The 27,049-nt window shown below is 41.8% G+C and overlaps 1 long non-coding RNA gene across 1 annotated transcript in view; it reads left to right on the forward strand.

Annotated features, from left to right (window-relative positions):
* The window catches only part of LOC307199774, a 68,324-nt gene extending 41,679 nt beyond the window's left edge, over positions 1-26,645 (forward strand). The window contains exons 2-3 of the long non-coding RNA XR_013832185.1: positions 18,277-18,364; positions 26,129-26,645. This is a non-coding gene — a long non-coding RNA (uncharacterized lncRNA). The remainder of the gene's footprint in view (positions 1-18,276; positions 18,365-26,128) is intronic.
* The last annotated feature ends 404 nt before the right edge of the window (positions 26,646-27,049 follow it).

Consider the following 27,049-nt stretch of genomic DNA (forward strand, 5'->3'; position numbering starts at 1 on the left):
CAGAGAAAGCATCCAACCCATAACTTGTCTTGGACGGAGTTAGGCAGCAGAAATACTGATGTGATAAACGTTATAGTTAGAATGATTCAGAAATGTGTCTTCTAAAAACTAACAAGGTTTTAGTTGACCGTGGTCCATTATTCTCATCGGTAATGTGTATGCTTATGTAGTTTATCTTAATTTAATTCACTGAAATTATAAAGGCTTGTATGCATTTAAATTTGATCGGTTAGTAACTGAATTCTAGAATTCTAGAGAGTTCTCTAGCAGTTCTCCTGTGATTGGCTAACATTGGTCACATGGGAGGTATCTAGTGAAGGAGAGACTCCATTTTATGTGAAGCAAGATGACTGTGTTTTAGAATCCACTGTGAACACTGCTAAGTTGAATAGAGTGTCGGGATGCTTCTTCTCTGCTTGAAAGAAAGAGAGCAAAGCTGCAGGAGAAGGTAAAAGTGGAAATCTCTCATGGCCTAACTGAGATACAGAAGGCTGAGTGCTGAGCTCTGGAAAGGGAGGAAAATACAGTTGTTTGGAAGTCAGAAGAAGAGACTGTAAGCCCATGGAGAAGCATGTGGCTATAAACATTATGTTTTAATTCATCCATAACTATAAGTTTCTGCAAGTAAAGTTTTTGAAGGTTAAAGTCTGGGTGTTGGTTCAATGCCCCAAGAAGGGTGTCAGTCATATACAGTGGTACCTTGGGTTATGAACTTAATTCATTCTGGAGGTCCGTTCTTAACCCGAAACCGTTCTTAACCTGAGGCGCGCTTTTGCTAATGGGGCCTCCCACTGCCGCCGCACAATTTCCGTTCTCATCCTGGGGCAAAGTTCTCAACCCGAGGTGCTACTTCTGGGTTTGCAGAGTTTGTAACCTGAAGCGTTTGTAACCCGAGGTACCACTGTATATGATTTGAGCTTCTTAGCTGTGATTTTGCTACTCTTAATTCAACAGTTTGCTCAGAGGAACTGTGGCTGAGGGGGTGCTGTGACATGGGAACCATGCTCAGGACCAGATCGAGAGCTTAGTGGGCCACATTTGGCCCTCAAGCCTGAGATTCCTCACCCCTGTGCGGGTCCATTGGCTTCTAAATATGGAATGGAGTGTGCTGTATTGTCCTTTGCCTTAGGGACCAAAATGTAGAGAGGCCCCCTGTGGCCTCAGTTGTACAAAGATACTCCTATCACCCCACACTGTGCTATCAGCTGCTGGGAAGGCAGACAATATCATCCGGTTACCTAGGGAACCCAAAGATTCTCTTGCTTTCCTTGTCATAATCAGTGAACTTTGTACATATTCATAGCCCACACAAAAGACTCAAGGAAAGGGGGCATTTTAGCATCCTATGTCTAAAGCTGTAAAATGAGGGGACATTTCATGGTTTGCTTGTTTTTTTACTGCCTGCCTAGAACTGCAAAAACAGACAGAATGTCAAGGTTGTACTAGCAGGTCATTATATACGTTTGGTGGGCTGTAATAGCATGGTAGGTTAGAAACGTAGACTTTCATTTGTGAGCAAACCAGTCCTAAGGATGACCACCCAGATATGCTTCAAGTATGAAAGTCTAAATGTAATATAGTGGTTCCTCGGGTTAAGAACTTAATTCGTTCTGGAGGTCTGTTCTTAACCTGAAACTGTTCTTAACCTGAGGTACTACTTTAGCTAATGGGGCCTCCCGCCGTCGCCGCACGATTTCTGTTCTTATCCTGAAGCAAAGTTCTTAACCTGAGGTACTATTTCTGGGTTAGCAAAGTCTGTAACCTTAGGTACCACTGTAAAAGCTTCCTGTGTTTGCCTAACCATGTCTACTCAGAGGTTAAGTCCTACTGGATTAAATGAGTCTCACTTCTAGGTAAGTAGGGGTAGAATTGCAGTCTTACATTCTCTTAAACATCTAAACACTGTATAAATATATACACCGTCAAATGCTACAAATGGAATAGAGCAGAATGATCTGAGTTTCAAAATGTCTGCTTGAAGCTCACAATGGGGCTTTGTTATCTGTCCCTGATTGGAAGAAGTTATTATTAATACTTTAATTCAAATGAGCTATGTCTAAAGAGAGCCTGGTTTTTATATCTTTGATTCATTAAAATGATAAGGCTCTGTGCCGAACAATTGTCTTGTAATTATTGCAGTTTTGAAGCACAGCTTTGGGTTGCTACTTGTAAAAGGGTATCAGTAAATCAGACTTGATGAGCTATTGTCTGAGGAAGGTTTTTTTGGGGGGGGTTTTGCTGATAATTTGACGTGTTTGTAGATTTTGTGAAAGTTGCGTGCGGAGCAGACAAAGATATTAGACTTGTGACAAATGTGAATTAGAGCTCAGTTTATTGGATAGATTCAGCCATTGTTTTATGAAGATGTTTGTTTTGGAATTGTTTTCTTACAGCCATAATTTGCCTAAAGCACAACTGTTGTTTCTCATCAAGACATCAGCTACTTCCCTTCCATCTCACTTTGTTTTCTAGTCTTTTCTGTTTCTAAGGTACTGCTTATGCATATATGTGCATGTGCTATGATGTGCATCCTATATAGAAGTCACATGAGAACAAGCCCCTCCCCCATGTCACATGTTTACTGGGAATAACAAGTGGGGAGAGTGCTCTCATGCTCAGATGCTTTTTGCAGACTTCCTAGATGTCAGGGAACTGGGGGCTGAGAAGGGGGAAATGATGGGAAAATACAGAGATCAGCCTCCGATCGTAAGTAGTTGCACCTCATCAGAGGGGGAGGATGACGAAGGGATGTCAGGAAGCAATGAATCAGGGAGGGGGGGAGCAATTTCCAGGGCTTAGCTCTTCACGTAAAAGAGGAAGGAAAAGGGGAGGGCTCCGGAAGTGGCTATGCTGGAGAAAACGAAAGGAACATTCAGTCTCTGCATCTGATATATAATAATAATAATAATAATAATAATAATAATAATAATAATTAATAATTTATTATTTGTACCCCGCCCATCTGGCTGGGTTTCCCCAGCCACTCTGGGCGGCTTCCATAGAAACCAAAAATACAGTAAAATATCACAGATTAAAAACTTCCCTGAACAGGGCTGCCTTAAGATGTCTTCTGAATGTCAGGTAGTTATTTATCGCTTTGACATCTGATGGGAGGGCGTTCCACAGGGCGGGCACCACTACCGAGAAGGCCCTCTGCCTGGTTCCCTGTAGCTTTGCTTCTCGCAATGTGGGAACCGCCAGAAGGCCCTCGGCGCTGGACCTCAACGTCCGGGCAGAACGATGGGGTGATACTGAATGAGCCGGATGTGCTCTGAGAGCTCTGTGTGTAAATAGGAAAATGGAAATAAAACCTGTAAAACTGGCTGGAGGCCCGGACTCTTATCTCTTCTAGCACCCATCAATCATCCTTAACACTAGAGGCATCTGCTTGTCCACTGCAAGAGCCAGATGTTGGACAACATGGGCCTTTGGCTCAATTGAGCACGGTTCTTCCTATGTTTCCTGGGCCTAACAGAGATGCAAATCTCAGGGAGGCCCAGTGAGCCCTGGCCCCTCAAGACTGGGGGGCTCAGCCCTGTCCCCACATACTTTAGGGGTCTGAGCTGTCCTCAGCCCCATAGAGTTGGCACATATGCCAGCAAGTGGTGTTCAGAGGCATCCCGAGTACTTTTGAATACCTGGGGCAGGCATCTGTAGCTTCAGTGCCACAGTGCCAAGGTTGCTTGTAAAAATGCACAGATTAAGCACAATTGCATTTTAAAAAATGGATATATTGGGAGAAATGTGACTAAGGTGCTGGCAAAGTGTTTTTTAATTGCACATTGCTGCGGAAATGTGATGAACGGAATTTCAGATTGGAAAAAAGAGAAGTGGAAACAAACTAAAATTGACAGAGTCGTTCATCCCTGAGTGAGTGGAGGGAGAAAGGAAGGGAGGGTCATAGCTCAGTGGTGGAGCCTCTTCTTTCATCCAGGTGGAGCTGGGGGAAATTCCCTGTATGAAACCCTAAAGAATCAGGCAGTGTAAACAATACTGTGTTAAGTGAACCTTTGGTCTGGCTCAGTATATGGCACTTTCCTGTGTTCCTTTCTTCCTTAAATGTCTTAGAGTCATAGAATCTTAGAGTTGTAAGGGACCCCTGCGCCCTACAATGCAGGAATCTCAGCTAAAGCATCCATGACAGATGGACACCCAACCTCTGCTTGGTTGGATGAGATGGCACCAGAAAGATGGAGAAGGAGCTGCCACTGTGAGAAAGCAAAGGTGAAATTGTTTATTTATTTATAAAAATCATTTTTATTAAATTTTCCACTTCAACAATCCAATCCAATCACATTAAATATTCCAAATTATACATATACATATAAAATAATCTGAATATTCTGCCAAATTATAAATTTTTAATAGGACTTCCCATGATTCAAGTTTGGAGGGTTCTGATCATCTCATACTTCTACTGCTTTTCATAGTCACTTCCGATGGTTCCTCTGATTATTTCTGTTGTTAACCTTCCTTCTTTCACAGCCTCTGAGTTGTTCCCACAAGCGAGTTAAAACAAGCAATGATGTGTTTCTGTGTGGATTTTTATGTCACAAAGGTGAAATTGTTTAAATCAAGAAGGGAAGAGGGGATAAGAAAGAAAGAAAGAAAGAAAGAAAGAAAGAAAGAAAGAAAGAAAGAAGGTGTGGAAAGGTTTAGTTTAGCAGAGTTAAACAATCCCCTTTATGCAGCCATCAGCTTGTTGCTGACTCATCTGAGTTCTTCTAATAAAGATGTCTTCCTGGTTAACAATCCCTTTGAATCCTTCTTAAAGAATACACACACGAATCTGATTCATGTTAATATAAAACTATTTTACTCTCAGATTCATTCAGGTTTACAGAACTGTATCTGAAGGCAGGCTTAGGTTACATAACAAGCAAATAAACCATAGCAGAGGGAAGTTGGTCCTGAAGTGATTGCAACTGAGCAGTTATCCTTCAAAACTACCAGCAACCGACAAACTGGCCGTTAGTTCTCTCTCAGAATGTTGCACTTGACTGCACCTTTACATCCCACAGAAGGAAGGAAGGAAGGAAGGAAGGAAGGAAGGAGGGAGGGAGGGAGGGAGGGAGGGGAAGAAGAAGAAGAAGAAGAAGAAGAAGAAGAAGAAGAAGAAGAAGAAGAAGAAGAAGAAGAAGAAAGGCAAGCAGGCAGGCATCTCTGGCTGCTACTGTCTCTTATGTCTTATCACTAATGAATGAAAAATATAAACCCTTATCCTCACTGCCTAAGGTGCCCCCAAGATGCATTGGAATGTATCCCAACCCCCATTCACCTCCCCAAAACATGACAGATACGTTTGTCTGAGAACATTCAGCCCTCATTTGTATTAATGGATTCTTTTCCCCATTTGCCATGTCTACAGTGCTCTTCAGCCACGCACACATCTCCTGCCTTCCTGCCTTTGGTCACTCCTAAATCACAGTGTTTGAACTTTACTCCTAATCTGCATCCTCCAAATTAGAATAATCTTCTCAAAGGACATGAAAAGCATCTCTGAGCTTTGCTTGTGCTATTTTGGGTGTGCACCTGTAGGTTGGAACACAAAAGACTGAAATCAAACGCATATTTTAAGCAATGTAGCCCATGTGTTGGAATTGTAGATGTACAAAATCCCACCACTGCAGTCCCAGAAGATCCACAGGATTGTGATTCTAACTTTTCACCATCTGTACTAATGATTCTGCAAGTGCCTAGAAAGACCACTGCTATTTGTAACATGTGCCATGAGAGTGCTCATATTTATGCTATATTACCAGTAGAATTGCTACATACAAAATGTAGTGAGATAAATAAAGCTGTAATCCTATTCAAACTTGGTTTGGAGAGAGTTCTATTGAACTGAACGAGATTTGCTTCGAAGTAAACATGAATAGCATCAAGTTGCAGACCACTTTTGAGGATGGTGTTGCTAAGAGTGCACCAATACTATAATAAACTAACACATAATGACTATATCTCTAGACAATAATAGTGCTAATGATCACCAAGACCATGGTCCTAAACATATCTACCAGGAAATGTCCCACTGGCTTCATTGAGATTTATGGATTTATGGATAACTAAACATGTTTCAGATTGTTTTACAGTGGTACCTCAGGTTAAGAACTTAATTCGTTCTGGAGGTCCATTCTTAACCTGAAACTGTTCTTAACCTGAAGCACCACTTTAGCTAATAGGGCCTCCCGCTGCCGCCGCACAATTTCTGTTCTCATCCTGAAGCAAAGTTCTTAACCCGAGGTACTATTTCTGGGTTAGTGGAGTCTGTAACTTGAAGCATCTGTAACCTGAAACGTCTGTAACCTGAGGTACCACTGTACTTGTCTCCTGCAGTAATAGTTGCACAAGTATATTTTGATAGATATCTAGCAGGAAATGTCCCAATGAATTCATCAGGGTTTATATACAACTAAAAGTGTTTTGGATAGTTCTGCCCCTCTTCCGATTTGCCTTCCACAGTAATATAATAGTAATGCATGCTAATTTGGATAGATTTGAAGGAGAAATGAATGTTACAGATTTCTTCAAGGTAGTGATTTAAGATCCAAACCCTGCTTTCTTGGAAGTTTGAGTCCTAGCCTTTGATCTGATATCATTTCCATCAATTCTCTGCTTCAGAAAGTATGATGATTAAGGTGTGTATTTTAGGACACTGCAAGTCTGCATGCATAAACACAATGCGTCAAACACTGCGGGCATAACCCAACTAAAGTTAAGTAATTTGAAGTCACACTGATGTCAGTAGGAAAGACTTGATTCCCTCTTGTTCTTAATTGTTTCATCGCTAACTACGGGCCATTGAAAGATGTAACTTTGGCTGGATCATGTCGTATATATCATTCCCCTGCTCCTGCAGCCCCCCTCCCACAAAAAAAAATAATTGCTGTAATTTCAGTGAGCACAGGATCCAATAATTTCTTACACAGAGGGGTTCCTTGGATTAAGATGAGTTTGTTGTGTGCATTTTTAATTAAGTACCTTGAAAGCAGCCAGTCAGGCTACAATTTTCATAACCTTCAAAGCTGCCCTTTTTGTTTTTGTTAGAAAGAAGGAAATGGAATCTAAAGTTTTATTGTAACTGTATGTCACTGCCCAGTCCCTCCCTCCACCCTCTTCCGCATTGTTCATCCATTAACACATAGATAATGAGCTCATTGCATTGCTGCGGAATACACTTATCGCTAGGATTCATTATTCTGTCACCAACGATGCTATTTTTAGTCCAGACTCCAGCTGGCAGGAGGGGAGAAAGTGAATAAAAAGGAAATTGCCTCAGGTGCTATTAGTGCTACCTAGCTGCATACAGTGTCTAATGTTCAACATGAAGTGCAGCAGAGTGCATGACTCCAGAATTAATTTCTTTAGATCGAGAAACAATATTCCAGTTTGACTCGTTCTTGAAATAAATAAGTGCCACCTGGCTTCTGGGAAGCAATTTCCTACTAATACATGACAGGGTGGAGGCAGGTGGAAGCTGGTGATGGCTGAAATGCTGAGCCAATCTATTCTCATCCTCGGGTGGGATGTAACATTAGGCGACTTGGGCTGAAGCTGACATCGCCCTCATTGCATTGGAAGGTGCTCCTCTCAACAATTTGTGTTGGCAAATGCCAGCTTCAACCTCCTCCCCCTTAGATGAGCTTTGTTCGTTGTTTGTCTTCCCTTGCTAATGACCACTCTGCCATTTCAGGAAGGGGCAAGCAGATTAACCGTATTCCTTGCGTGGACAGGTGGAGTCCCCCAAAACCCTGGGCGGCCCCCGTGTGGAATAACAACTCAAGACAATGTGCTATGGGATTAAAATTGGCCACAACTTTATTGTGTTCCAGATGTGGGTAGTGTTAGTTTCTGTTTTGCCACTGTGTAGCTGCTTGGAGTCACAAGACTCTGTTTACATTCCAGACACATTCCAGGCTGTTGGAAGTCTCACGGGAGATGGATGTGATGTTTACTGGTTTCCTGTTCCTTAGTTCCTTTGTTTCCAGTTGCTCTCTGCTCTCACAGAGAGAGGATGTATTTTTCTGTCTGCGTAGTTAGTAATAAAGAATAGCGATGTAGCCATAAATCTCATCACTTCCGCGTGCTGTTTTGGATTTTGGCTGAATGGGATGTGCCTGGAGCCTTATCAGAGGCTCAGGTCATCAATCACATCGGAACCAATTCCAGAGGACTCGACTGGAGAAAGATGAGCTTTATCAGCTCGGTTGTAACGGAGATTCCAACTGGTAGACCTTGGCTCAGGCACTGGGTGTTTATCCCTCCCAGTCCCCTGCCGGGGATCTGGGGAACATCAGGGTTATCCAGTGTGTGTGATGGATGGACTGGCTCTGGATAACATATGTTCAAGCAGAGAGAGCCCACCCCCGTTACGCCGTCGGATTCCACCCAAGGCCTAATACCGCCAAAGTTGTGACGTTTTGCTATGGGAAAGGCAAACCTGCCAATGCAGAAAAATTCCTTTCCTGCCCTTCAACAGTGACCTTGACGTAGCAGCGCCCGCGTACCTGTGGAGAAAAGGTTAACCTGCAAAAGAAGTCTCAACTGAGGATGGGTAGGGTGGGAAAAGCTCTGAAGCCAACTGACGATTCCCAGGTAAGATCCTCCCCCTATTGTGTGGGCAGGGTGGTCCCTCCCCTACCTGGCCTGATTACCTTGGCAATGCCTCCCCAGGTGGGATTGGGCAACTGGCTGAGGTAGGCGGAGACCTCCAGGTACCCCACCTGGGGAAGGTGAAGCCAAGCCTGTGCTAATGGTGCCACATACGGTCCAGAGGGCTGCGCGTGACCATGCAAAGGGCGCCCCCCCATTTAATGTGGGGAGTAGTCATTCTTGTTTTTTCCTAATCTACTGTGTCCTGTGTGGTCTTCTGCCCCTGAATTCTGCTTCAGCTTCTAAAACTAATCCTGGAGCTGAAATATGTGCTGCAAGGTTGGGCATGAGGCTAAGACAACCACCTTGGGTGGCAGGATCCACAGGCGCAGCAGATCCAGCCTCCTAGGAATGACTCTCCTGGTGCCACAGCAACAGTTGTGGTGCAATCCTTGGAGGCCGGATCTGCCTCCTCCTCAGCTCCCAACCCCCACCCTTGTTCCTGATGCCACCGAATGCCACCAAAATAGCAGCATCTGTGCTGCTGGTCTCCTCCCACCCTTGTTCCTGATGTAGATCTTCACTCACCTCTTCTTTTCTGGTGGCTCGGGGGGCACTGGGTCAACCCTGATGTGTCATTTACTGTAGCTTTGAGATCCCTTCTCACTCTATGATTCTATATCAAGAATGCTGTAGTAGTGATCTTTCTACAATGGCAAAGGATTAGACCAGGTGTGCTTGAGAGGGTCCTTCCAGCTCTATGATTTTATGACTTGCGTTCCTTTCATTTGGCTCAAAATTAAAGCATTGAAAAATGTAGGAGGGGGGATTCCTAATTAAAATCATACTGAAAATCTGCCTGCTATGCTCTTGCTCATCACTAAATGGGGATGCTGGTGGCTGCACTGGGGAGAGACTTCTGAGAAACCTTTTTGGGGAAAGGTTGAACTTCCTTAGTTTGGGATGGGGGCCTTCCAGTAGGTCCAAGCCATCGCAAGGCCCTCTATGTCCTTCCAGCTATGTATCTGGGTCCAGAATGATACTACATTGTATAGTGGGGTCTTTTTCATGTAGATTCCAGGAATTATCGGTAGGAGTCTGTGGAAAGATTTGATGGTTGTGAGGATTTGTGAATGCAGAAGCACCGTCACATATATAAACTAAGGTAAACCAACTTGCTTGATACATTGAGAAAGCCCATCCTCCTGCTAATATAAAGAAGTCTTTTCATTCTTTCCCACCATGAATTGCTAAAAATAAATAAACAAACCCTGAGCTGAAAGTCCTGGCCCAGGTTTATTCCTAATTTAACAGTTCCACCTGGGAGACAGAACTAAGTACTTCAGGACCTAGAGGCACATAAAGCAGCCATCTTGCTGATGCCAAGCAGGTCCAGCCAGCACCCAGATCGGAAAACACCTGGAAGCGCCATATCCACCACCTTCAGTTCCATGATGGAAGAATGGCAAGATATAAATGTAACAAAAGCTCCAAAATCTGAGGAAGAAATTCAGTTGAGGAGCATTTTGGAAGCATCTTAGTTTTGAAGGGGGCTTTTGATGTGCATCAGGATGAGTTTATTCTTTAAGATTCTGCTTCAAAAATGCCTTGAGGTGACATGCCACATAAGGGAGAACAAATATAGCAAAAATATTGGATTTCTAACTTCTTAAGCAGCCTCAGCAGATGTCATGCTTACCCCCAAGAATAAAGACAGAGAAAATAGATGATCCGTTCTTTCTTTTTTTAAGAGCTAGTTTATAACCCAGGCTGGTTTGATTCTGTATATTGGTAGATTGAGGCTGCAGTTCCATACACACTTCCCTGGGAATAAATCCTATTGAACTTGGTGAGGCTTAATTCTGAGGAGGCCATGTATTGGGTCTTACAATGAGTAGGGTTGCATTGTAAGTCCATTGGGGGAGACGGTGGTAGCAAACTATCTGAATATCCAGCAGCTGTGAATACATCAAGGGATCAAGGTTTCAAATTCACATATGTCTCAGAGGCAGTCCGCTAATACTGTGAGCACTGTTTCATCAAGTGACAATTTGCATGTGCGAATGAGATCACACTATAAAAAAAACACAACACCCCAGGAGAATTCACCTCAGTTTGCCTCACATGCAAACACTTTTCAATGGAGTCAAATCACACATTTAGCAGTATGTCATCACGTTCGGATATTGGCTGGTTATTTCATGTAGTACAAGGGTGGGGCATCCCAGGCCACCCCTCTCGCTGGTTGCTCCCCTAGTGTTTTTGCCTGGCCAAAGAAGTTTCCTTGAATTGTGATGACACCTCTAGAGTTGGATCATCTAGTCCAGCCCCCTGCAATGCAGGAATCTCAGCTAAAGCATCCAGGACAGATGGCCATCCAACGTCTGCTTCAAAACCTCTAAGGATGGAGAGTCCACAATCTCTCGAGGGAGACCATTCCGCTGTCCAACAGCTCTTCCTGTTGGAAAGTTCTCCCTGATGTTCAGTCAGAATCTCCTTTCTTCTAATGTGAAGCCATTGGTTTGAGTCCTATCCTCCAGAGCAGGAGAAAACAAGCTTGCTCCCTCTTCCGTGGGACAGCCCTTGAGATATTTGGAGATGGCTATCATATCTCCTCCCAGTTTACTCTTTTCCAAGGATGGATGATGGACAGATGCCTGTTTGTTGGAGGGGGAGGGGAATAGAAGCCTATATCCGAGACCAGGGAGAAGAGTCGGTGGAAGAAGATTGGGAGAAATTTAAAGTTTATTTACAGAAACATTGTAAAATTAAGGAATGTTAGAAGGAAGCTGGAATGAAGTTATTTGGCTTTAGCGGAAATATTATAAAGGATTAAGTAAAAATAGATTGTTAATGGATGAAAGGAGGAAAGGTAAAGTTACATTATATTAAGATAAATTATAGGATAAAAATTGGGAAAGATGGAAAGGATTTGCTGAAATAGCTAACCGAACTAGAATACAAAAAAAGGGAGGTGTGAGAAGGTCAAGAAAACAAGTAAATGAAGATAAGTTATGGGAAGGTTCGTTGTGTTTTTTTAATTGTTTCTATTTTTCTGTTTTTTCTGTTTATTATTATTATTATTATTATTATTATTATTATTATTTTCTCTTTTTTCTATTCTCTTCTTTTTTTTTACTGTGATGTGTTGTTATGTTTTTGTTTAACTTGGAATTATGTCTTTTTCTTTTTGTAACATTTTAAACTTTTATATATATATATATATATATATATGTGTGTGTGTGTGTGTGTGTGTGTGTGTGTGTGTGTATATATATATATATATATATATATATATATATATATATATATTAAAAAGAAGAAGCCTATATCCCTGTGGCTGAATGTAGGCTATTGTACAGAGGTGAGAAGTCCCTCGTCCTGTCCACTTTTTGCCTTTGAAATATAGCCTGGGAAGGTTGCCCAAAAGGAAATGCAGGCCTTGGACTGAACAAGATCTCCCACTTCTGATGTAGTCATGTAAGCATTTCAGGGGCACATTTGCATCCAGGAATGTGATGTCCAATGCCACACATCCATCGTTGCAATCACCGTTCCCCACAATGCTCCAGCAGAAATTTGTGTAAGCACAGTGATATGTTTTTGGGAGTTGAATGGAGATATAAATTCCTTACAACCAAATTCTCATAGAAAGGGGGGGAGGACAGCAATGGAGAGACAACTGCCAACTCTAAGGCCATCTATGATTTATAGGACAAGCAATGAAAGTGTCACATTTCCGCAGGTTTTCCCCTTGATGCTTAATCTAAGAGGCCACAATAGGTATGCATATTGCACCTGCCTTATTTGCTTATTGATTTCAATGCATGCGTTTTGATTAGGCTGCCAAGGTGACATTAAAATCCTATTTTGCCATGTGAAATATGATTTATTTTGGAAGCTGCGTAGACTGATTGATCAAAGAGCTCTCTAAGTAGCGTAGAAATAAAACTGTAGATAAAGCTCAGCTAAACTGCACAAAACAATTCTAAAACAAATGCGCTTAAAACAGTCATCATTAAAAGGATCCAACTTCCAGCAGCAACAAAATTCGAAAGAAGTGGCTTCACATTTCTTCAACATTATGTTTCATTAATTTGATCACAAACTAGATTTTCTTCATTAGGCTAAAGAACAGGAACCTACCTTTTGTAGAGGGATTCCCTGCCCTCCCAATATTCTATATAATTCAGACTTGGCAAGTGGGACCCAGTGTAAAATAAGAGGAGAAAAATGTAGGTACAAACCATTTCTGAAGCAAACATCATAGGGATGAACTCCTTTTGTGAATGGCTTTTTAAAAAGAAAGTTGATTTGAATTAAATAGCATTTAGTTCTTTGCCTCAGACCTCATTACTTCCAAGCCAGTCTAAAAAAAAAATGAAGACTATAATAACCACCATTACGTCCTTAATTAAGCAGTACAGGACAAAGAACAAAGAGGCTGTACAAACAAGGAACCTCTTTGTGTATGCTGATATGAGAGATGGAATTGTTTGGAATCACATCCTGTGTAAGGAATATGAACAAACAAAGCTTCATCAATAATTTCAGCAGATAATTTTAATGAACCAAGTGAATGTGGCATGATCTGGCAGGGATTTGGAAATAGACTGGCCAAGAGTAACAAATGCTGACATTACTGAAACAAAATATACAGGATAACAAAGGCTGTGGTGTAATGAATCAGAACACAAAGTATCGTTCGACTCTCATTATCCCTGGAAGCTCCCATATTGGCTTTAAATAATAGATATTAAAATCAAATTGAACTAATCCTTCTTTTGCATTCAGGTACTGCCAGCCTCATTATCCAACATTTAGAGGTGCATTGATTAGTTAAAATAAGAAAGAAACATGTAAAAATAAAGCATAGAAACTACAGCTGAGGAAGCATGTAGAAAAACCTTCTTACACAGCTGGATTTCTACACACACACACACCCAAACAAGCTGCTTTGAGAATGGGGGAGGGACATTCTGTGGCCCTCAATATGTTTTTGAACTTCAGCTCCCATCAGCCCCAGCCAATATAGCCAGTGGTAAGAGATGATGGGGATATTTAGTATAACTTGCCTCAAACACTCTTGGTGGTGCAAAATTCTGCATCCTCTCCTCCTGTTCCATACCACTGGTGGCTACCACAGGGGCACAGAACTGGGAAATGTGTTGGTGTTATGACAAATAGAAAGTTCTATTAAATATTATGGCAGGAAGAAGAAGAAGAAGAAGAAGAAGAAGAAGAAGAAGAAGAAGAAGAAAAAGAAGAAGAATTTTATTATTTATACCCTGCCCATCTGGCTGCTAAGTACAAGCAGTGTGGCTTGTTTGACGCTCAGCAAAGTCCACAACTAGCAGATGGAAAGTCTATGAATATGTTTTTCAAATCCCATAATTGCTATTTTATAAGCAGCTCATCAAACTTATGCCACATCTGGATGGTATTCAACGCATACAAACAAACATAATTTTATTTGTATGCCACCTTTCCATAGTTCAAACTATGCGCAAGGCGGCTTACAACATGAAAAAAAAAAATACTGTACATAATTACAAGCATAGCAAAATAAATGAGATTCCAGCTAAACATCAGGAAGAACTTTCTGGCTGTAAGAGCTCTTCAACAGTAGAACGGACAACCTCAGAAGGTGGTGGGCTCTCCTTCACTGAAGATTTGTAAGCAGAGGTTAGATGGTCATCTGTCCCAAATGCTTTCATTGACATTACTGCATAGCAACAGGTTGGACTAGATGATCCTTGGGGGTTTCTTCCATTCGGTGGCCTCTGCTTTTGCAGCTGGAGTCAGTCCAGGTTGAAAAAAAAGCCTGCAAGAGCAGGTCTTCTAGGACTCACAACCAGCATGAGCCATGCATTTTGGTCCACCAAGTGCCTGATAAATCCCCTATTCTGGCAGCACCTTGTTTTGTTGTATTTAGAAAGATCTCCACTGAATGAAATTGGCTGCTGTGCAGTGAGAGGATCATCCTATTATGGCTTTACGTCACACGGAGGGAAGCTTCCTACATTCACTTTTGCGCTTCTTTTATCTCTGCGTGGTACTCGCCATTATTATTACATCTGAAGGCAGACTTGTATAGGGAAGTTTTTAATGTTCAGTGTTTTATTATGCTGTTATATATATTGGAAGCTGTCCAGAGTGCCCAGATGGGTGGGGTAGAAATAATAATAATAATAATAATAATAATAATAATAATAATAATACAAAATTTGGAGTATTAATGCCTTTTTAATTTTACCAATCCACTTATGTGTACAGTACCAGTGATACAGCCATGCTTCTCCAATTTGTTGGTTAGAGAGAGAGAGAGAGAGAGAGACCAAAATTGTGTGTGTGTGTGTGTGAGAGAGAGAGAGAGAGAGAGAGAGAGAGAGTGTGTGTCAGTGGTCAATCTAAGGGCACCCAGACATTCATGGAAGGGGTTGTCAATTTCCTTTTCTGAATACAGCCCTTTTAAATCCTACTCTGTAACAACAACCCCAATCCTCCATGAGAAGCTTGTGAGATATAAAAAGGTAAAGGTAAAGGTACCCCTGACAGTTAAGTCCAGCCGCGAACGACTCTGGGGTTGCAGTGCTCATCTCATTTTACAGGCCGAGGGAGCCGGCGTTTGTCTGCAGATGGTTTTTCTGAGTCATGTGGCCAGCATGACTACTAAGCCACTTCTGGTGAAGCCAAAGCAGTGCACGGAAATGCCATTTACCTTCCCGCTGGAGCAGTACCTATTTATCTACTTGCACTTTGACGTGCTTTCAAACTGCTAGGTTGGCAGTAGTGAGATATATAAGGAGCTGCAAAAAATCAGAGCTCTGGAATCCAAAGTGCATGCACAGAACATGTTGTATATCTATTTGTATCCTGAGCACAATGTCCTGCACCGGAGGGGGGGACGACCATCATGCAGTTTCCAAAGAAAGCAACTGAGTGCAGCTGCATTGACGTATTTGCCCAAGTGCCTTCTGCCTGTGATTTTAGTCTTCCAAACATTGATCAGTTTTGTCATGCAGTCTTCTCTCACATCCGAGAGTTTCCTGTATGCTCCATAAAGTTATGCCAAGGTCTCCGTGACAGACAGCAGAATGAGTTTTTCGTTATGTGGACATCCTCAGAATTAGATGCACCGGAAGACATATGGCTTCCTCCTTGCTCCCTCTGCAACAGTGATTTTTGAAAAAGCGGTGAGGCAACATTGCATTGTGATTTCTGCTCCCTCTGCTGGGGGCAGCAACTAAAGCTGATAGAAGGAGGCAAGGGGGCGCAATTGCAATAATTGAGAAGGCTGGGATGAAACGTCTCTGAGAAGAATTTACTGAGAAATCTTTTAAATTATTATTTGGGGGGCTCTTTTTCTGCCCATGAATAAAATTGTTTGGTTGTTTATCCACTCACAATTATCATGTATTATTTAAATATTATTTGAAGGAAACAATTGGCTTCTTCCAGTTCTTTTCTCTTAGCCCATTTATCACGGTACAGTGGTGCCCCGCAAGACGAATGCCTCGCAAGACGGAAAAACTCGCTAGATGAAAGGGTTTTCCGTTTTTCGAATTGCTTCGCAAGACGAATTTCCCTATGGGCTTGCTTCACAAGACGAAAACATCTTGCGAGTTTGCTTCCTTTTTCTTAAAGCCGTTAATACCTGGGGAATCCGTGTTCCGCAAGACGAAAAAATTGCTAAACGAAAAAACTCGCGGAACGAATTAATTTCGTCTTGCGAGGCACCACTGTATGCTTCTCGCAGGTAAGTTATCAAATCCCAGCTGTTAAGTAAACTCTGGGTTCCTTGTGGTAAAACAGAATGTGTCAGATTCTCCGTGAAGATCATATACCTGTATTTTCTGGATATTCCAACAGGTATTGTACAGGCCTCGATAGAGTAGCCCACCCCACCCTCCAATATGCCATGGGGAAAGGGGTTTGGGTGGAGCAGATGGGTATCCCAGCTGTGGCGTTTGCCCGTTCATTTGAAAATGTCTCTACAAGGGGGAGAGAAAGGATTAAAATGTAGACCAGTAGGAAAGGCAGAGGCGGAGCCTACCTGTTTATAAAAGGGCTTAGCCCGAGGTTTGGGTGTGGGTAGTTGGTTGGTTTTAGTGGGTAGTTGGGAAAGGCAGTTGGAAAAACAGTTGGCAGGCAGTTGGAAATAGAGAGACAGTTAGTGTAGTTGGTTCATGTGTGAGGGGAGGTAGAAGAGATAAAGACAAGATAAAATAAGACTAAGAAGCTAACAACGTTTGGAATGCAGTTAAAGTTTGTTTGTGTCTGCAATAAACTACACTCTTCTTTGTCAACTTGAGAACTTGAGAACCTTACCGAGACTAAGTGATTTACCGGGGAGGACCAGGTTGGTGGAAGCAGATTAGTGGTGTACGGGTCAGTAGTCTGTGAGATGACCAGGGCTCTGTACGAACGTCATACCAGCTTCTGTCAACCGGGAAGCTCTGTCATTGGTGGGAGAGCTCCACCCATGAGGAACACCCCTAGGCATGTAATGGCAGATGGAGGAAGCTGCAACTAGTAGTTTTGCCACTGGCAGCAGCCAGCAGAAGCTTCCAGAATCGGGCATTTCAAGGGCAAGGAGGGGGCTGGGCTGACACAGGGTCCTCTGGATCCTGAGCCGGTTCTGCTGCCATCAAGTGACAACTGCAGGCACAATGCAGTCTACTGTACTACGCCTGGGGGCTGGCACACCAAAGGGGGCATTTTTCCTGCCTCCACCTTCCACCCTGGCCAGCGCAGTGGCAGGGCTGTGGATGTGGCCCTGCCTCTACCGCTCCATCAGTCCCCACCGCTGCCTGTTTTAGGGTTACGATTGCCACCTAAAACACGGATAAGGTTACTTAAAAGACAGACATTTCTGAAAACAAATTTACTTCAAAATGGCAAATACTGTGCATGCCGTAACAAGGTATGGTATGAGAGAATAGGACACAGAGAAGAAGGGCAGTACTGGTTGTTGCCATAAGAACAAGCACCTCTATAAAGCTTTCTAAGAAGCTTTAAAGGCCTGGAGCTAAATTTCCAGTGAAGGATCTTACTCAGTGATCTCTCTGAGCTGTCCCACAGGAGGAAAGAGAAAACCAGGAGAAGGTCTCCTGACACAAAGTCAGGGAGACTTAGACTAAAATTGTGCAAGTTCCTCCATCTCCAAGTTATACCCTTAAACTCATGTGCTTTGTTGGCAATATCTAACTTAAAAGGGCCTCTGATAAACCCCTTTAATAATAGATTAGTTTGTAAGCTCAATATTTGTTTCATTTTTATGTCTCTTCCCTGGTAATAATATTAATTTAATAATATTAATTTTCGGAAGAATCCTTTCTTGTTTCTTGGTTATTCTTAAATAATGAACTGCCTTGATTACATGCCAGCATTTCCTAAAGCTCCGAAGATAATAATAATAATAATAATAATAATAATAATTTATTATTTATATCCCGCCCATCTGGCTGGGCCTTCCCAGCCACTCTGGGCGGCTTCCATAAAAACCAAAAATACAGTAAAATCACACGTTAAAAACTTCCCTGAACAGGGCTGCCTTAAGATGTCTTCTGAATGTCAGGTAGATATTTTCACTATGTCTTCATCATAGCATGTTGCCCAGTGATATTAATAATACTAGCTTAACCCATCTCTTAAGGTCTTTCTCTACTGTTCTGGAGATAGGATTGAAGAAGATGAACCTAGCTGCACTGGCAGACAGGGACCATGGGCTTCTCGGTGAAAGGTTAGCTATCTCAAATTTAATATGAGAGTGAGTATAACTAATACTTTTATTCTTTATCAATATTTCTACGAGATCATAAGCAACAACACAATCACGAAGCAAAGATTAATACCAAGCTTTTCAGGCAGCAAGAACTTAAAGGGTTCGTTTCAAACTAAGTGAAATGATGCAGTAGGCACCAGAACGTTGATTTCTGGAACTGCACGATCTCTGTTGTCCATGGCATGTGGCTTCCTTCTTCCACCCAAACAATACAGTTTTATTAATTTTCTGAGAAATGTTTTCCCCCTCAGCCAGCCTAAAACTGTTTGAGAATTCTTCTACCCCTCAAAGAATATTTGACAAATCCTGCCCCCCCCCCCAATAAATGGGATGGAGAATTTTGGGGAGTCCGTTCCTCAAACACAACCCAAGAGTTCACATTTTCTAAACGGCAGCAACACTTCATACATTATGTCTACATGAGTGCCCAGCTCTGTGGTCTTCTTTAAAGCCTCTGGATAATGCTCCGCAATGTTTTGCTGAATTAGAGCAAAGGCCTATCTAGTCCATCATTCTGTTTGGCCAATCAGAAGACTCTGGTAAGTCCACAATTCAAACATGAAGGTAGAAGTCCCCTCCTGCTGTTGTTCCTGATTGACAGGCACGCTGCTCTCATCCCCAAAGCAGCATGACTAGTGGCTTTTTGTAGTGGCTACTGTTCTAAATGAATTTCTCTTGTTGCCTTTGTTGTTTAGTCATTTAGTCGTGTCCGACTCTTCGTGACCCCATGGACCAGAGCACGCCAGGCACTCCTGTCTTACACTGCCTCCCGCAGTTTGGTCAAACTCATGCTGGTAGCTTTGAGAACACTGTCCAACCATCTCGTCCTCTATCGTCCCCGTCTCCTTGTGCCCTCCATCTTTCCCAACATCAGGGTCTTCTCCAGGGAGTCTTCTCTTCTCATGAGGTGGCCAAAGTACTGGAGCCTCAGCTTCAGGATCTGTCCTTCCTATGAGCACTCAGGGCTGATTTCCTTCAGAATGGATAGGTTTGATCTTCTTGCAGTCCATGGGACTCTCAAGAGTCTCCTCCAGCACCATAATTCAAAAGCATCAATTCTTCGGCGATCAGCCTTCTTTATGGTCCAGCTCTCACTTCCATACATCACAACTGGGAAAACCATGGCTTTAACAATACGGACCTTTGTCAGCAAGGTGATTTCTCTGCTTTTTAAGATGCTGTCTAGGCTTGTCATTGCTCTCGAATGAATTGACTCCAAGAATCCAACAAATTGAAATTCAGCCCAAAGTAATTTCAGATCATAATCCAATAAAATTGAAATTAAAAGGTTTTGAAGAAAGAACCTTTAGATGGAGAATTAATGACTATTTGCTGGATGATCAGAAGATTATAGAAAAAGCACAAAAGAAACTAACTGAATATTTTATGGATAACACCAACAAAGGTACAAAGATGAACATTGTTTGGGATGCAAGCAAAGCAGTTATGAGAGGATTCTTTATTCAACAGAATTCATTGAAGAATAAATATAGGGAAAAAGGGGAAAAAAGAAATTTTAAAGCGGATTATGGACAAGGAGCAGAAATTAATCAAAAAACCAAACAACTCAAAGATCAAACAAGAAATTAAGACTTTACAAACTCAATTTGCAATGATAATAAATAAAGAAGTAGAATGGAATATTAAAAGGTTGCGACAGAAAAACTTTGAGTTTGCTAACTGCTTGTGTGGCAAACTAAAAAAAGAAAAGAACAGAATACAATTAATAAAATTATTGTGAATGGGGAAGAGACAGTCAATCCGAAAGAAATTAGAAAAGGATTCTTGGACTTTTATAGACAACTATATAAAAATAAAGAAAGCAATAATATGAAGAAAATAGAAAGATTCTTAAAAGATAAAAAGGTGCAGAAGATCCCAACAGAACAAAAAGACCAGCTGAACACCCCAATAGAAGTTGAAGAGATTAAAGAGGTTATAAAAGAATTGAAGAGGGGAAAGGCCCCGGGACCAGATGGATTTACATTAGGATACTATAAAGAAATGAGGAATGTCTTGATGATTCCATTGAAAGAAGTTATGAATAATATTTTAAAAGCAAGAGAGATCCCAGAAACGTGGAAGGAAGCATTTATTACTTTGATTCCAAAACAAGACTCGGATTTAACACAAGTTAAAAATTACAGGCCTATCTCACTGTTGAATATGGATTACAAAATATTTGCGGGGATTCTAGCGAAGAGAATGAAAAAGATATTGATAAGAAATATCCACAAAGATCAAGCAGGGTTCCTGCCGGGCAGACAAATGAAAGATAATGTAAGGAACATAATTAATATTTAGGAATATCTGACTGCCAGGAATGAGAAACAAGCAATATTAATGTTTGTGGATGCTGAAAAGGCCTTTAATAATATACTATGGGAATTTATGTTGAAAAATTTAGAGTATATGGAAGTGGCAAAAGAGTTTTTCAATAGAATCAAGGCAATATATACAGAGCAGAGAGCTAAACTGATAGTTAATAATGTTGTTACGGAAGATATAAAAATATCTAAAGGAACAAGACAGGGTTGTCCGCTCTCACCACTGTTATTTATAACGGTCCTAGAGGTCTTTTTAAATGTGATTAGACAAAATAGATCAATTAAAGGGGTGACAGTAGGCCAGAACGAATATAAAGTTAAAGTCTCTGCCGACGATCTGGTTATAACGATGGAAGAACCAATGGAAAGTGTTAAAGAAGTATTGGAGGAGATTGAACAATTTGGAAATGTGGCCGGGTTTAGACTGAATAAGAAAAAAACTAAAATAATGGTTAAAAATATGGAGTATAACACGATAGAAACAATGCAACAACAGACAGAGATAGAGGTGGTGAAGAAAGTAAAATACTTGGGAATTTGGTTAACTCCTAAAAATATTGACCTGTTCCAGAATAATTATGTACAAGTGTGGAAATGAATTAGGAATGACCTGGAGGTGTGGGGCAGAATGAAACTGTCCTTTTGGGGCAGAATTTCTACGATAAAGATGAGTGTGCTTCCAAAGATGCTATTTTTATTTCAGACGCAGGTGGCGCTGTGGGTTAAAGCCTCAGCGCCTAGGACTTGCCGATCGAAAGGTCGGCGGTTCGAATCCCTGCGGCGGGGTGCGCTCCTGCTGCTCGGTCCCAGCGCCTGCCAACCTAGCAGTTCGAAAGCACCTCCGGGTGCAAGTAGATAAATAGGGACCGCTTACCGGCGGGAAGGTAAACGGCGTTTCCGTGTGCGGCTCTGGCTTGCCAGAGCAGCAATGTCACGCTGGCCACATGACCCGGAAGTGTCTCCGGACAGCGCTGGCCCCTGGCCTCTTAAGTGAGATGGGCGCACAACCCCAGAGTCTGTCAAGACTGGCCCGTACGGGCAGGGGTACCTTTACCTTTACTTATCCCCATTATTAAGGGGGTAGGGATTTTTAAGGACTGGCAAAGAGTGATTTCAAGGTATATCTGTCAGGGCAAGAAGCCAAGAATAAAATATAAATTATTAACAGATGTGAAAGAAAGAGGAGGCTTCGCCCTGCCAGATATGAAATTATATTATGAAGCAGCATGTCTTTGCTGGTTAAAGGAATGGATTAAATTAGAAAATATGGAATTATTAGGCCTTGAAGGTTTTGATAACAGATTTGGTTGGCACACTTACTTATGGTGTGATAAGAAGAAAGTTCATAAGGGATTTGGAAACCACATCTTCAGGAACTCGTTAATAGAAGTATGGGACAGGTACAAAAGTCTTTTGGAACCAAGGGTTCCACATTGGCTGTCTCCGCTGGAGGTTATGTGCGTAAAGAAAATCAATATGAGAGGTAAATGGGCTACATACGAAGAATTGGTTACTAAAGAAGGAGGGAAATGGAAATTAAAACCATATGAACAAGTTAAAGATCACGTATATGATTGGTTGCATTATTTCCAGGTAAATGAAATGTTTAAAAAAGACATAAAAGAAAGTGGTTATGCAGAAAAAGATTCAAAGTTCCAAACAGATATAATAAACAATGAATATAAAATTTTGTCAAAAATGTATAAGATATTGTTGGAATGGTGTATGAAAGATGAAGAAGTTAAATCGGTAATGATACAATGGGCCAAAGATTTTGGATATAATATTCAATTTGAAGATTGGGAAGAATTATGGAAGGAAAATTTAAAATTTACTGCATGCATGGGGTTGAAGGAAAATGTGATGAAAATGTTTTATAGATGGTACATTACACCGGTAAAACTTGCAAAAATGTATAAAACATGTAATAAGTGTTGGAAATGTAAAGAAAAAGAGGGAACGTTTTACCATATGTGGTGGGAATGTAAGAAAGTGAAGAGTTTCTGGGAAGCGATATACAATGAATTGAAAAAGATGTTAAAATATACCTTTGTTAAGAAACCAGAAGTCTTTCTCTTAGGGATTACAGGAAAAGAAATAAGAAGAAAAGACTGTAAATTACTTCAGTATGCAGTTACGGCAGCAAGAATTTTATTGGCCCAGAAATGGAAACAAGAGGAAATACCGACGATTCAAGAATGGAGAATGAAATTGACGGACTATGCGGAACTGGACAAATTGACTGGGGAAATAAGATACGTTCGAAACCAAAAGTTCATCGAAGATTGGGGAAAGTTTGTAGATTATCTGAAAAATGTATGTGATGTGCAAACAATGCTAGTGGGGTTTCAAGAAGCACTGTAAAAGTTTAAGAAGTATTGTTAAAAAGAAAGAGAAAAGGGAGGGAAGTTAAATGGCAATACAATGAAGGGAATGCGTATTGAGGAGTAATTATGGATGATTACCAGAGAAACTGAAGGAAGTCCAAAAAGAGTAATTTGTTAGAATTTGGATAAAATTGTATAATTGTGCTGGAAAATTAATAAAAATTTATATTAAAAAAAAAAGTTTGTCATTGCTTTTCTCCCAAGAAGCAGGCATCTTTTAATTTCGTGCCTGCTGTCACCATCTGCAGTGATCATGGAGCCCAAGAAAGTAAAATCTCTCACTGCCTCCATTTCTTCCCCTTCTATTTGCCAGGAGGTGATGGGCCCAGTGGCCATGATCTTAGTTTTTAGTAGATGGCTCTCCTCAGATCCCGAGACAGCAATTTTCATAGCACAACTGTCCTGAATCTCCTGCCATCATCTCCATTGGAAAGACCTCAGTAAGCAGCTCTAATGGAAAACATTCCTTTCTCTGATCCCCGTTTTATGTTACTGCACCTTTTGCGCTTTAGAGATCCATATGCTTTTTAGTCAAGTATTTCCTATGTTTTATATTACATATATGGAATCGGCTTGCACAACAATGGGTTTTTTAAAAAAAAATTCTGAGGAGAACAGGTTTGAAAACCTTGTTTTCTTTCGCTCTGAATATCAGACTGGGAGTGAAGAAGAAAAGCACAAACAAAGGGCATATTTTTTAAAAAAAAGAAAGAAAGAAAGAAAAGAAAAGAAAAGAAAAGAAAAGAAAAGAAAAGAAAAGAAAAGAAAAGAAAGGGGGGGAGACATAACTCAGATGTTAAGCCAGAGTGTGTGAAAAATCACTTAGAAACCCTTAGGCATCTTTCTTTGAAAACAAGACTGGGAGATTTGAGGGGCATTGGTGTAGCCCTTAGAGGGAATCCAGGATATTTCAGAGTGATTGAAGATCTAGATAAAGGAAACAGGACAGGCAAAAAAACCCATGCTAAACAGAAAAGCCACAGGCAGGTTTTGGGTTTTTTCGCATTTAGAGTTTCAAATACATCTGCAAAAACAAGGAGACTAAAAAGTTTGAAAATGCTTCGACATCTAATATACTTAGGCTACACAATCCTATAGCAATTTTGCTAGGAGTGAGTCCTACTGAATACAATGGGATATACTGTTGAGTAGACATGTCTAGGGTTGTCTGAATAAGCAACCAGCATCTAGATAATATTGTTAACAGTTTATGGGGGTGGGCTCTCTTCTGAGACTGTGTTTCCCTTCAAGTATTATATCAGAAAGTTTGAATATGATAGAGCTTGGCCTTTAAATGCAAATTGTTCCCCTGATATCTACTGAGAGGTCAGTAGTAGCACCTGCGAAAGCTACCAGTTTGGGTCCTAGCCATCTCCAATTTGGGCTAGGACTTCTGAATGAAATCCTGGCATTCTGCTGCCAATCAGTGTAGTCAAAGCTGAGTCAGACGGACCAGGGAACCGACTCTGACAAAAGGCAGCTTCCTGTGTCCCTATTATTTTCTAAATCAACAACCCTTTAAAGTTGGCCAGCCTTTTCATCTCCATATTGCAGACAGGAGAGCTAAGGTTGAAACATCATGGCTCAATTAGGATCATGTACTTCAGAACTTTCCAAATTGTGTATCTTGACACATTAGTGTGTTGGCTGCAGTGTGTAGGTGTGTCACACAAACTCTCCCTGCGCTCCTCCCGGGGCTGGAAAGGGGTTAGTTTAACCTCTGGTTTGCTAGTAAAACTGAATTACTGTGTCATGAAATGATGCACGTCTAAAAAGTGTCGCCAACATGAAAAGTTCGGAAAGCTTTGATGTAGTTTACCAACTGCTGATGTAAAATGTGAACAAGGGTATTCCTGATCATATTTCACACTAGGGTCTTACACAATTAAAAACAGGAGGTATATTTCTTCCCTCTCCCTTGCCCAGAGTTAAAGATGGCAGCTGTTTAAATGATACGCATTTAGGAACAAAATTCTAACACTGTAGTCCTATGCATGGTTACTCACTGTGTGCAATGGGGCATATTCCCAGCAGAATATGAAATTAGGAATTGCAGCCTAAGCATGCAGGTAAAGGTAAAAGTAAAGGTACCCCTGCCTGTATGGGCCAGTCTTGACAGACTCTGGGGTTGTGCGCCCATCTCACTCAAGAGGCCAGGGGCCAGCGCTGTCCGGAGACACTTCCGGGTCACGTGGCCAGCGTGACATCGCTGCTCTGGCGAGCCAGAGCCGCACACGGAAACGCCGTTTACCTTCCCGCTGGTAAGCGGTCCCTATTTATCTACTTGCACCCGGAGGTGCTTTCGAACTGCTAGGTTGGCAGGCGCTGGGACCGAGCAGCGGGAGCGCACCCCGCTGCAGGGATTCGAACCGCCGACCTTTCGATCGGCAAGCCCTAGGCGCTGAGGCTTTGACCCACAGCGCCACCTGCGTCCCTAAGCATGCAGAGAAGTGTCGATTGAGCACTGTAGGATTTAACTTCCAAAGAAACATATACTTAGTGTCAGGCTGGAGACAGGGACAGGGATGAAATTCAGACGAGGAGGTGACTCTGATGTCTTTGGTGAGAACCAAAGAGGGAATTCCTGCAAAAGCGGCTTTCCATACCATGGTATTGCAATGTTGAGTCAAACAGTAATCATACACACACACACACACACACACACACACACACGAGTTTTCTTTTGTACAATTTTAAAAACAGCCTAGCACATTCTCACTTGCCCACAAGGGGGAGCCACTACTGCTTTCATGGTAATGGATATTACAAAACAACAACTGGGTGGGGGGGGGAAGGGATTGACTATAGAAAGACCTCAGAGATTTATGTTTTCAAACGGCTTGAATGCTAAAGCCTAGCTCGTAATTTTTACCTGGCAGGCTCATAATTTTGCAACTACAAAGCTGACAGTATCAATACAAGAGAGACTGGCCAGATTAACTGTCTTGATCTGCCTGGGCTGAGCAGCTGAATTTCACCTGGAACACAGACACTTTTTTGTTGTTGTTGTTTGTTTCTTGGTCTTTGCACTTCAGTGTGGAGCTCCTAGACAAGGGAGGGGGAAATTGGCCTTCCCACCCCACCAGCAGAATAACAGCAATGTAACAGGCAGCTGCCCTACCAGCCATTTCCGTGGAGTTCCTTGATTAATGGAGATGACCAGCTCAGAGATCTGGACACCATATTTTGGGAGATCTGAAGGAAATCCACCAGCCATGCCTGCCAGATGGTCCACTTTGAAGAAGGCAACATTTGGGGGGCAAGTAGCTCTTGTGAGATAGTCTCTCTCCAAATCTTAATTTCTCACCCCTTAATTCAGTACCCATGGTCACTGCAGCTCGTATTTCTCTCTCTGCAGGAACCACCTATGTGGTGCCTCTTACAGCTTTTTGCAAACAAAATCTGCCCCTATTCCCTTATGGGGTATACAAGAGCCCTTTATAGAATCCTTTGTAGGTTCTCCATCGGTAGGAGAAAATAACAGAGGCCAACCAGAGAATATTGAGAAGCAAAGCAGCTAGTAAGCCTGATCTTTATTAAAGCTGTTGCAACAGGGTGGAGGACCCAGAACAAAGGTATGCCCACCCTTATATAGACATTTTAAATTGCCTTTCCTGGAGCTCAAGACCACCCCTCCATACATCATACATACACCACAGAAGGGGTGTAAACCCAAGACCACCCCCCACAAACATCATACCTACATCATAGAAAAGGCGGTCTACAACAGAAATTTGAATGTTGTTGTTTTTCCTGTCTGCCAGGATACCCATAGCTGTCAACCTTCCATTTTTTTTGCGGGAAATTCCCTTATTCCAGCACCGTTTCCCGCTGCTTCCCACTGCTATCCCAGATTGTTAGATATCCCGTAGACTGTCCCCGGGACAGGTGAGGCTGCTGATCCCTTATTTTTGAGGCTGCTGATCCCTTATTTTCAAATCTGAAAGTTGACAGCT

The sequence above is a fragment of the Podarcis cretensis genome (genome assembly GCF_951804945.1).
Source record: "Podarcis cretensis genome assembly, chromosome: 12".
Taxonomy (NCBI): domain Eukaryota; kingdom Metazoa; phylum Chordata; class Lepidosauria; order Squamata; family Lacertidae; genus Podarcis; species Podarcis cretensis.